General features: G+C 37.2%; 1 long non-coding RNA gene across 1 annotated transcript; it reads left to right on the top strand.

The window, feature by feature from the left end:
* Positions 1-3,708: 3,708 nt before the first annotated feature.
* On the top strand, positions 3,709-10,406 carry LOC129349763 (uncharacterized). The gene is made up of 2 exons (XR_008602876.1): positions 3,709-5,147; positions 9,681-10,406. It is a non-coding gene; the product is annotated as an uncharacterized LOC129349763 (long non-coding RNA).
* The last annotated feature ends 1,442 nt before the right edge of the window (positions 10,407-11,848 follow it).

Raw genomic sequence — 11,848 nt, 5'->3', positions numbered from 1 at the left:
GATCGCAATCCTGATTATCAGCAGGTAACTGACACAGTGTTCACTTGTTGTCATGGTTACAGCGACGCCGTACCAGCAGCTACATCTGGCAATGGGAAATCCTTAACAAAGCCGTGGATCCAGACTATAAGCCACATCACTGTGAAAATTTAATGAGGTGGTCCTTGTGTCATCTCTGACTTCCTCTGAAAATTTCATCCAAATCCGTTAGTCCATTTTTGAGTAATGTTTCACAGAGACAAACAGGAAGACAGACAGGCAGACTGACAGATTTACAGACAAATGTACACCGATCATCACATAACTCTGCCGCATTCCTTGGCGGAGTAAAAATGGGTTTTATTCAGCTCAATGTAATTCCACATATAGGCGTCCCACATAAATCTGCCCAGTAACAGCAAAATCTTTGAGAGGTGGAGGCCCTATATTTTGGTCTAGAAGAAACATTATTTGTCTCATAAAAGGCCTATGTGGTCTGTGATGTAGAAAAAACACAAAGAGCCATAAAAAGGAGGACAGCAGCTGCATCCAGACCAACAGACCAATGCAACCCAGTGGAAGCACATTTCAAAGAGAAAAAACACAGTAGTCTCTCAGATATATTTGGTTTTGAGCACATTAGACCTCAGTGAAGTGGAGTTTTTTTAAATACCTCCTCACTCCAAGAACAAAATTTTTATATTTCTGCTCCTCTGACTCAAGTATGAAATCAGACTTTTTCTCCGACATAAAATGGTGACATCATTACAATGGTTCTTCTACTCTAACGCTTGATTGAATTATAACTTTTGAACATATTGCATAAATTACAGACATGATTTAACATGGTTGTAATTTGAACTTGTTAACTTTTTCTCTGACACTAACAGCTGAGTGGACCACCATTTATATTTACATTTCACTCAGTAATATCTGCCTTACCTGCAGCCACTTTTCACTTTAGGTATTGACCTTTTTTATATCTATTAAGTTTTTAAATGTTTTGATATTATTTGTGTTTTTGTAGACTTTTTTGCACACGTTTTACGCAGGAAGTGCTTTCAACCAAAACAAAAACTCAAATGACTTGAAAAACACATTCAACAGAATGAGACATAAAGGAAACTGTGCACACTGTGTTTCTAAATCATGTTTAAATTGTTTTTTGTGTAGTTTCATCCACGTATCGCAATTTACCAGTCAAGTTGCAGTTGAAATCTTCGTTTCCTTCTGTTTCTGAATTTTGGCGTTGAATATCAGCCAGAGAAGTGTTTTGCAGGACATTAAGGCACTGTTTACATGACAACGTTTCACCCAAAAACACAAAAGAATAGCAGTTTGGTAGAACCATGTTGGGCTTGTTTTTTCTTGGTGTAATGAACCGCTGTCTTGGAGATCTTCAGTTTTTTCCACTTCCTGTCTCTCACTCATGCCAATTTCCAGCAGTGCCAAGATGGCTGCCTTTGTAGCTTCACATAATGCTTTAGTTTTAGGCGTTAAATAGGACATAGAATATTATGTAATCAGCTGCATTTTTGTCGTGTTCATTGTATTCTTCAGGTAATATACCTGTAGTGGTACCAGGTATTGAAATGAACAAGAAATTGAAGAAAACGAGGGTGGTCTAATAATTTTTTCCATGACTGTATATTGGATGCGTCTTCACTGATTTCAGTAATGGCGCAATAAATGCAAATTTTATGAGTTCTGTAAAGCGTCTTGAGACAATTTGACTGTAATTGGCACTATATGAATAAAACTGAATTGAATTTTGCTGAAGGAGATTTATTAAATTCAGTAGACTCAGCAGCACAAGCCCAACATGGTAGTCCACCATTTTTACTGTTATCGTCTGGTTCGTGCATGGCAACTAGAATGAAAGTGTTGGCGTCAGCGTTCTCACTGAAAACCTTCTTCAAAAGTTTCCATTTAAGCCGTCTAAAACACTGTTTCTGTGTAAACAAAACCTTTGTGTTTCATCCTAAAACTGTTGTCGTGTAAACTTGCCTTAAGATGCTACAGTGAAGTCGACTTTCAACTTTTTGGATCTAAAATGTCACTTCATTGTAAAGTTTTGTCGTAGTTAGCATATGAACTCTTGTTCCCAAAAAGCACCAAAATCTAATCATTTCATTGTTGAGTACAAGTGAACGTTTGTGCCAAATTTAGAGAAATTCCCTCAAGGTGTCTGGAAAGTTTGTGTTCATGAGAATGGGGATAAATGGACAGACAACCTGGAAATGTAATGCATCCAGAATTGCCATTGACGAAAGGACAAAATTGTCTTTGAGTACAGTTGACTAAATGTGATTATTTCCTTTTGGTTTGATAGGTGAAAATCTTCACACATGCTGAGAATCTGATCTGATTCTGGTTTTCTCACTCCTCTGCTTCACCATCATGACGGTTTTAAGGTAAAACCAGAAGAGAAAGGAGGAGGAAACTTTGCTTTTTCATGTAATCATCATTGTTTATGTGGAACAACTACTGATCCTTTGGTGTGGAGTTTGTAAATCATTTGTTTGACAGTTTCCATCTTTGTCTTAGCATGATGATAAAAGCAGAAGATCAGCTTGGCAGTCGCTGATGTATGAAAGGTGGGACACTGCAGGTGTTTTCTACATTTCTGTTCCACTCATGGGTCAAGGTTAGAGCAGAGAAAAGACTCTCGCTTTTCGTCTCTCAGTACTGCATCATGCAGCCTGTCAAGAACGAGACGTTCCAAAAATCTACTCGTGCTTTATGTACATTATGCATGTAATGTTCACAAGTGGTCCAAAGAAAACCTACAGAAGCTGTTCAGAAAGATGGACTGCATCAGACGAGGCTGCAGGATGACTCTGTGAAGGTTTGTAGATGATGGGGGCTTTGGACTGGATTGGATTGGTCAGCTGCCTCCAAATGCCGCCTTTGTATTTGACTACTGAACCGCCTGAGGAAAACTGTCTGTGCCTTTTCTTGCATCATAGCTTGACTGTTGTATCACCTCTCCAAAATCTGATAACACTATGAGGAGGTCAAAGTCTAACTTGAAGAACCACAGCAGAGTTCACAAAAAGAGGGACGAGAAACAACAAAGAATGAGGAGAACGATACCAATTTAACTATACTTCTTTAAAGAAATTATTTGTGAACATTAAAAAAGATTAAACTGTGTTGTGTCTGACAGACTATTGATGCAGGAACTAAGGTTTACATACACTTGTAAAGATCATGTATATCATGATAATCTTCATAATTTTCCAATGATTCCTGTAACTCTGAATTTTACATGATGGAATCAGTGAAACACATTTGTCTTTGTCACAAAAAACAAAAATGTTTTTTGGATCTTTCATAGATTTAGTGCAGATCTGCAAATCTGGCAAAATCTGATGAGTCACAAATACAGCAATGGTAATAATTAAATCCTTTACAGTTTGCATTTACAAACACCTCTCCTGCACTGTTCCCTCTAAGCTGCGCGCGTGCGCAATTGCGCACTGCTGACACGGTCTCCGTGCACAGAAAATCTGCGCTGTGCACAAAAAAAAAATCCAACGTAAATTGTAAATAAAATAAACACGTAACAATTCATTCTGTGCTATTTTTCAGTGTGAGTCAGTGAGTGACCGGTGACTGGCTGCTGCAGCCAATGATGCGATTCACATACGTATTTACCATAGACTGTATATAATGGTATTTACGCAGCTAATCAACGTCAGGCGTCCTTATGTGCAGCCTACCGTTGTTCTCATAGATATGAATGAGTAGATAGGACACGCCCCTTTGAGCTGCGTGCTACAGCGAGGCTAAGCTAGTGGGGGCAAAGTTTCAGTGCATTCTGTTGATGTAGACGGCGTGAAAACGTAAACAACAAGTATGCCGGCTCACTGTGCTGCATACAGTTACACACTACGTCGTACGATTGAGACAAGGAAACTTGGAATGACTTTTCATAGGTAAGAATAGTTTTTGGCTCTTTTTTCATGATGAAATCTTGTTGAGAGCTTCCAGTCTGTGAGAGCTAACTAGTTAGCCACTAGCAAAACGCTAAGGCGAGCTAGGATGTAGTTCAGAAAACATCAAAGTATAGTATGCTTTACTCAAGAATAACATAGTATGGCCTGTAGTTCATAGTACAGCATGTTGGCAAGAAAAAAAAACAAAACATAGATTATTATGTGATTCAAAAAGCGCAAAATGATAGGATGTTGCCTAAAATTGTCATGTATGATATGTGGTTCAAAAAATGTCACAGTGCAGTATATTGTCAAAATAGTATGTAATTCAACAAAACATCAGAGTATAATATGTCGTCTAAAAAATGCCATAGAATAATAATTTCATTGCACAAGTAAAAGTATAGTAACTTTTAAAACTGTTCAAATTCTTATATGTTGCTAAAAAAAATAAAAAAACTAAAGCAAAAAAACGTCACAGTAATATGTCAATTAAAAAAGCCTATAGTATAGCGTGTCGCACAACAAACATCATAGTATAGCATGTTGCTCTAAAAACGTCACAGTATAGCCTTTAGTCCACAGCTGTCAGTAGGTGAGGAGCAACACAAAAACAGTCCAAATGCTGGTTTCCAGAGGGTTAGATGAGAATTTATTTGAAAGAGTAAGTTTACAACAACACAACATGTGAGGGGGTTAAAAACAAATGGGTGTTAGTAAAATAAAAATAAATCAACAGAACTAAAAGTAAACTTCATGTTGACAATGATAGGCATTCCAACCAGGAACAAAGTAAAAGATAATCAATACGAAAACAAAACCTCTTCCTGTTCACCTCTTAAAACCCAAAAACACACCTCAGTAGCACCCTAAACTAAAACTACCAATGGGTTCCCTGTTTTCCTTTGTGAACAGTTCAAAGGTCCCTCTCTATCTCCCCACACATCCACCAACCACTGGAACACATCTCCAAAGTTCTGCCAGGCCAGCTCAGCTTCCCCTCAGAAGAAGTGCCACCACCTGCCAGATGAAGGAGCCTTTTGAGAGGCAGCTGGCATCGTGATTGGACTGTACTTTGGTCTGTTCCAATCCAGCTTCAGCTCCAGAGACGGCAGGCGGGACGAGTCAACGGAGGCCTGGTGGACGAAGGCATGCAGCTGAGTACAATCCAGAAAACAACAGAGGAGGAGTGCAGCAGCCCAGAGCCAGAACAACCAGAGTAGCATCGTATGTCTCTTAGAAAACATCATAGTATAGCCTTTGGTATGAAAAAACACCATCATATACATCGTATATTGTACAAATAAGTCAAAGCAAAGAGACATACATTGTAGAATTGTAGTAATTGTGGGCTGACTGATTTACTGATTATCAGTATTTTATTTTTTACTGATTTACGGTAATAAATACATTTAAAAATGGTGCTACTTTGGCTCTGAACCTTTATCTACCTGTGGTCGCTCTGTCTTCTGGAGTGATTTGATTGGTTATACGTCACGAATAAAACTCCTTTAACTTAACATCTGTAAACAAAACAAAAACGTATCAACGAAGTTTTCTGTTAAAGTTTGTGTTCTTCTAAGTTTAACTCCAAGATTTAAATACTTTCATTTACTGCAAATGAATATCTACTCCAAATGTCTCACTAATAATCATTATCAGCCTTAAAAACCCTACAAAACACCCCTTTATACTGGATCACACTTAGTACAGTCTGGTTCCCCCTTCTATAAATCTGCTTGGAATCTTCCACTTCCTGTTTGTCAAAGTGGCCTTCTACCTGGACAGGTTTTGTTGGAGCTCATGCAACAAACATTTTGGGTAACTGCACTTTAATATGGATGGATGACACTGAATTAGAGTCTGTTTTAATGAGACTGAGTTAAGATGTGTAGCTCTGTCATTAAATAGGAAATTATTTCTCAGAATTCACAGAGAAAATTCTGAAATGTTTGCTAGGTTAGCGTCCCACATGTTCTTTGGCTCAGCTAATGCTAACGCTCTCCATCTTCTGGATCTCTTGAGTTGCTTGTTGTTAAAATATCTTGCTAGAGGTGCTGAAGCTCAGAAAGTCTGAGATGTTTGTTCAACATAATCTCATTCTCAAGTCTTATCTGAACTGTCTTCTTTTGTTTGAACTTTCCCTAAACTTAGGAGTTAATGACAGAGCAGCACATCCAGACTCAGTCTCATTTATGTAGAGATTAAACTTCAGTGTCATTCATTGATATTAAAGTGCAGTTTTTCAAATGTTTGTTGCACATGCTCCCGACCAAACCAGTCCAGGTGGAAGATGATGTGAAGAGAAAGCTCCAGAGGATGAATATCACACATTTACGTTGGAAATAAATGTCCTTAAATCAGACATTGTCATGCAAAAGTTGGATTTCCCTTTAAAGATGTTCAAATCTTTGTTGAGTGTTTTGTTGATGTTGGTTTCTAAATGTTTTCTGACACTCGGCCCCAAAGATTAAAACCTTCTACGGCTCACAAGCTGCAACAATTCACACATTATCAACTATCTTTCTGACTAAACTAAGATAAAAAGTGAAAAACTGCCTGATTCCTGCATCATGAATGTAAATATTTGTGGTTTTTATGACAGTAAACTAAGTATATTTGGGTTTGACATTTTATAAACCAAAACAAGAAATGAATTAGTGGACAAAACAATCAACAGATTAATGGACAAAGAAAATGTGTTTTCCAACATATATGGCTGAATTACTCCAACATTACAAGATACATACAATTTGAATTCAGTTTTATTTATATAACGCCAATTACAGGTCAAATTGTCTCAAGATGCTTTATTTTTATATTTTTTTTGTCATATTTAAAATATGACAATGTAAGAAATTTAAACATCTTGACTAATCCAATTTATTATTTAGTTTTTAAGAGACTAGTTGACAATTAAAATAACTTTCTCCACTAAAACTAATAAACATGAGGTCAGATAGAAGGAACAGTTTTAAATACTGCAGTCCCACAATGACAAGAATAAAGTTTGTCAACAAAAACTAAATCTGCTGGTGGATTCCATGAAAGTCCTAATAAATGATAATAAAGTGTGATACTAAAGGTTTGTGGTGCTAAAAATGTCCAAGTAAAGATATGAAGTTGAACATCTGGATGGAGGTTGATAAAAATTGACCTTCCTTCATTTCTCTGGAGCCGACTCCATGGATTTTATGGATGGTGGTTAAAGACCTGCTCTTCTAGTCGTCTTCCTTCTAGTCGCTGTAAAAAGTCAGTCCATCCTGGCCAACTTCAACACCTCTTCATGACAACTTGTTCTGCCTCTGACCTCGTGGAAACTCCAGAAACTCGGGAAAACCTGTGGAGACTCGAAGAACTCGTGGAGACTCGAAGAACTCGTCGGGCGGGGGAAGGTGTGGTGGGCGGTGGGGGGAGGTGGGGGAGTAGAGGGGGGAGGCCGCCACCCACCTCCCCACCTACTCTCCGCCCTGACTCCACCCAGACTCCGCCCTGGCTCCACCCATGTGGTCACCTCGGAAACTACGATGTCAAAGGGACGACGAATTTATTTCTTTTTATCTGATCTGTAGCTCAGTGAGTTAAGGATTTGCCTGTGGAGCTGCAGGTCGCTGGTTCAAGACCAGACCCTTCTTAAGTTTTATCAAAATTCTGACAAAGACAAACAAAGAAAGCAGTCAGCGGCGGGTCTTGAACCTGCAACCCTCCGCTTGGGAGTCTGTCTTCTTTTCCCCTGAGCTACTCGCTCAGATACTAATTCTTCTTTTTTTTGCGCATTTATCATCTATTTTTTGTCATTTTCGAGTTTTTTTTCAACTCGAGTCTCGACTCGACCGTTTTTCTCAGGAGGTTGGACTTCAGCCTTTGTGCTGGAGGGTGGAACCCTCAGTTCCAAGACTTTCCAAGCCTCCAGACCTCCCGAGTCCTCAGGACCTGAGCTTTCACACAGTCTGAGGGCTGAAATTTTCTAAGTCCCACAGTAGTTCTCTGTTAGTTTGAACCTTCAGACAGTCCAAGGACTGATATCTTCGAAGTTCCTGAGTAGTTCTCTGTTAGTTTGAACCTTTAGACAGTCTGAGGACTGATATGTTCTAAGTTCCTGAGTACTTCTCTGTTAGTTTGAACCTTCAGACAGTCTGAGGACTGAAGTTTTAAAAGTTTCTCAGTACTTCTCTGTTAGTTTGAACCTTTAGACAGTCTGAGGACTGAAGTTTTAAAAGTTTCTTAGTACTTCTCTGTTAGTTTGAACTTTCTGGTTAACAGAAGCCTTAAAACTTGTGACCATGAGTCTTGATTTCACATTTAGACCATCCATCTGAGTTCTTCTCAGACCTTCACCTGTGGGTTTTTTAGAAATCCTCAACAAACTTTGATTCTCTTCACTGAACAGTAAAGTTTGTGGAGATCAGAAGGTAACATTAGTTTGATAAATGCCTTCAACTACTAGTAGACTTTATCTGGAAAGCAGTTTTCTGAAATGAGTTCTTAGTAAATCTGTCCACAATCAAACCAAGAACATAGAAAGAGGAAATGTTTGAAGAAACAACTTGATGTTTTCATTTCAGACTAGAAAACACTTTAAGGCCTTTATTTGTTTTTGCTCTTTTTGATCGTTTTATTGTTTCTTCTGTTTAATTTGATCTTCTAAAGTTTAACTGGTGTCTTGTCAAATGTTTTGTCTTTAGTTTGATTCTTCTTAAATGTTTAGTTTTGCTCTTTTCTCACCTTTTATTCTTTTCTAATGTCTGATTTGATTTCAAAATGTTTTGTCTTTTTAATGTTTATTGTTGTTTTTTCAAATGTTTTATGGGCTTGTTTGAAAAAAATGTCCTTTTCTTTCCCCGCGTTTAATTTTTCAATTAAATCTTTGTTAAGGTTTTTCTTTTTAAATGTTTTACCACCTTTTAATGTTTAATTTTCTTTTTTAAGGCTTCATTGTATTTTCTGTTTAATTCCTATTTAAAGTTTTATTGTCTTTAAGATTTAATTTTCTAATTAAACATTTAATGTTTTTAATTAAATGTTTTGACTTTTAAAGGTTTAATAATCTAATTAAATGTTTTATATTTTTCTAAATATGTAATATTCTTTTTTAATTGTATTTTTTAAATGTTTAATTATCTAAAATATTTCATCTTTAATGTTTAATATTTTTGTTTAAATTTTTTTGTTTAATTTCATAATTACATGCTTTGTATCTTCTGTTTAATTATCTAATTAAATATTTTGTCTAATATAATTTTATTGTATTTAATGTTTAATTTTCTTTTTAAAAGTTTTATTATATTAAATGTTTTTTTCCTTTGATTTAATTGCTTTTTTACTCTAGTTTATTTGTTTAATCTTTTTTTTCTGTCAAGATTTTAACCCCAACCTTAAAAATGAAACAAACCCTTAAATCACAATGAAAATACTTCTGTTGTCACAATCATGAGTTAGTCAATTATTCAGTTTATCAATTCAACTTTATTTGTTTAGCACTTTTCACACAGATTACAAAACTAAACAAGCAAAGAGAAAAAACTATGCTAAAACTAGGATTAAAACTCAAAAACAAACAAACAAAAAAAAGAGTTAACATGGTAATAAAATTTGTGTCCAGAGGATGGAGGGAGTTTATGGAAGTCTTCTTGGGCTCACATGGGAAATCATTTAAAATATAAACTTGATATTCAGTCTAAGGAAACTGCAGAGCGACAGAAGAACCAACAATATCTCCTGTTTTCTCCTTTAATGAGTCGACTCTTCTTGTGCTTTCAGACCAAAGAACTACAGACTCTTCACAACCTGCTCAAACTCTTGGTACAGGACCTCACCACACGGGTCAAGAAGGTTTCTGTCTCATTTCTACTCTGAAGCTCACCTTCTCCTGCTCAAACTGCTGACAAATGTTTCTGCTGCTCTAAAGTCTGATCTCCAGAACTTCCTAAAAACTCTCAAAGTCTCTTCTGCTGCAGGTTGCTTTGTAGAACTGTTGCAGAAAACCTCACTAAACCACATGGAGGGGCCTCAAGATAGTCGTCCAAATGAAACCATACAAAAACCAAACTAGCACAACCCAAACGCTAAAGTCTCCTGCAGCCTACCAGAGAACCTCTGAGAACAGAGAATCAGGACAGGAACTCTTACCTTCTGGACAACCAACGTTGGTTCTCAAACAAGAATACAGAATGTGTCTGACCAAAAACCTCTGAAGACTCACTACAGCCAAGATAAAGACACAACTCAGCTGCACCAAATCCACTAATCACTGCACACATTAGCACCATGTGCTAACTGTGGCTAAAGAACCACATTTACCAAGACAACTATCCAGTACAAAGCCCTAAAACACACCAAGAGACACATTAAAGATGATTTTACTGCTGGAAGCTGCAAACCAACGCCTAAAGAACAAACTAAAGCAATGGAACCAAACCCGGTTCTGTGGTGAAGAGAAGCAGAGGAAATGTTTGTCTGCAGCTAAATAAAGCAGGAAGACACTGAGCTGCTCAGGTGTTCCTGATAACACCAAGCTGCTCAGGTGTTCCTGATAACACCAAGCAGCCACCTGGACAGCCAATAGGAACACAGCTTCCTGGAAGTCCAGAGGGCGGGGTTAGTGAAGGAAATTTAGTTTAAAGTTGAAGGCAGAAAGTTAACAAAGAAAGTTGAAAACCACCTTCTGATCCCTGAAATCTCTGAGTTTTCACACAAAGAACACCTGAACATGTCAAACTGGTTCCATAGTAGAACCATCATTGTAAAAACGTCATAGTATGGTGTGTTGCTCAAAAAACATTAGGACCCGGCTGTCAGGGGACAAACATGTAAGAAACATGAGAACAGAGAGAATCCAACCAGTAGGTCACAGTTTATCATCATCTAATCATCTCCTGAAGTCCATATGGTGAGAGACATCAGTATCTGGTTGTTCATTTATCAGAGGATGCTTATAATCATGCTGATGTGGTCTGTACTCTACAGTATTTTAGTGACTCAATAAATGCCTAAGTTGTTCTTTTTTAAATGCTTTTTAGTTTTTAATAAACATTTAACAGCCTATATGTGATCAATAAATGGCCTTTGCCTATCTTAAGAAAAACTCACTCAGAACTCTGATATGTTAACAGTACTAAATAAATCAATAAATACATGCATACACACATAAATAAGTTAATACATTAACTGTGTTAAGATAAGATTTAGATTTTTAAAAAAAGTTGTTTATATTTTTGCAGAATCCAGTATTGCTCACTGGTTGGTCATTACATTTTGTTAGTTTGATTTCACTGTTTAAAATGATGCCACCTCTTTTCAGACAGAACCTGTGATCATAAAACAATACAAAATTTTTAGTTCCGTGTTAATAAAGCACTTAAAGCTTTAAGTATGGCTAAATGCTTTTTTCAGAATTAAATACATCACTCCTTAGGTGGTAGTGGCCCCAAGTTCAGTAAAGTTGGAAAGATATTCACAGATTCGGACTTCCAGCATCAATAACTCATTAGATATAGGTTGTCAAAACATAAACGGTGCCTCTTTCCCATTGTTGCAAGGCAGACAATGTGCTACAAGCCCAGTTTTATCAAAAGTAGCTGTCTTTCAAGCTACAGGAATAACATTGGTGTCTATGGAGTGAACAGGGTCCGTCTGCAATTTGCAAAACCGCTGCAACAGTAAAGAGAGACAAATATTCAGTAACTTCACTCTTATACATTGTAGTGTCACTAAAATCACTGCAGCCTTCAACTGGCTCCTGTTGACAAAGTGTTTTAACAGAAATGTAAATGCTGTAATTTGATTCTTTTAATGAACCATGTAACTTGAATGGATGTGATGCTGGTGTGACCACAGTGCACACGTCTGATGTTGTTCACAGTGGTCCAAGGAACGCTCAGGGAGTTTGTGTGTTTGCTCACACTCAGGAAAAATTACAGGGAACATTG

Source organism: Amphiprion ocellaris, chromosome 10, assembly GCF_022539595.1.
Source record: "Amphiprion ocellaris isolate individual 3 ecotype Okinawa chromosome 10, ASM2253959v1, whole genome shotgun sequence".
In the NCBI taxonomy this organism is placed as follows: Eukaryota; Metazoa; Chordata; class Actinopteri; family Pomacentridae; genus Amphiprion; species Amphiprion ocellaris.
The sequence above is the reverse complement of the archived record's forward strand: the minus strand, read 5'-3'. Positions and strand labels throughout refer to the sequence as shown.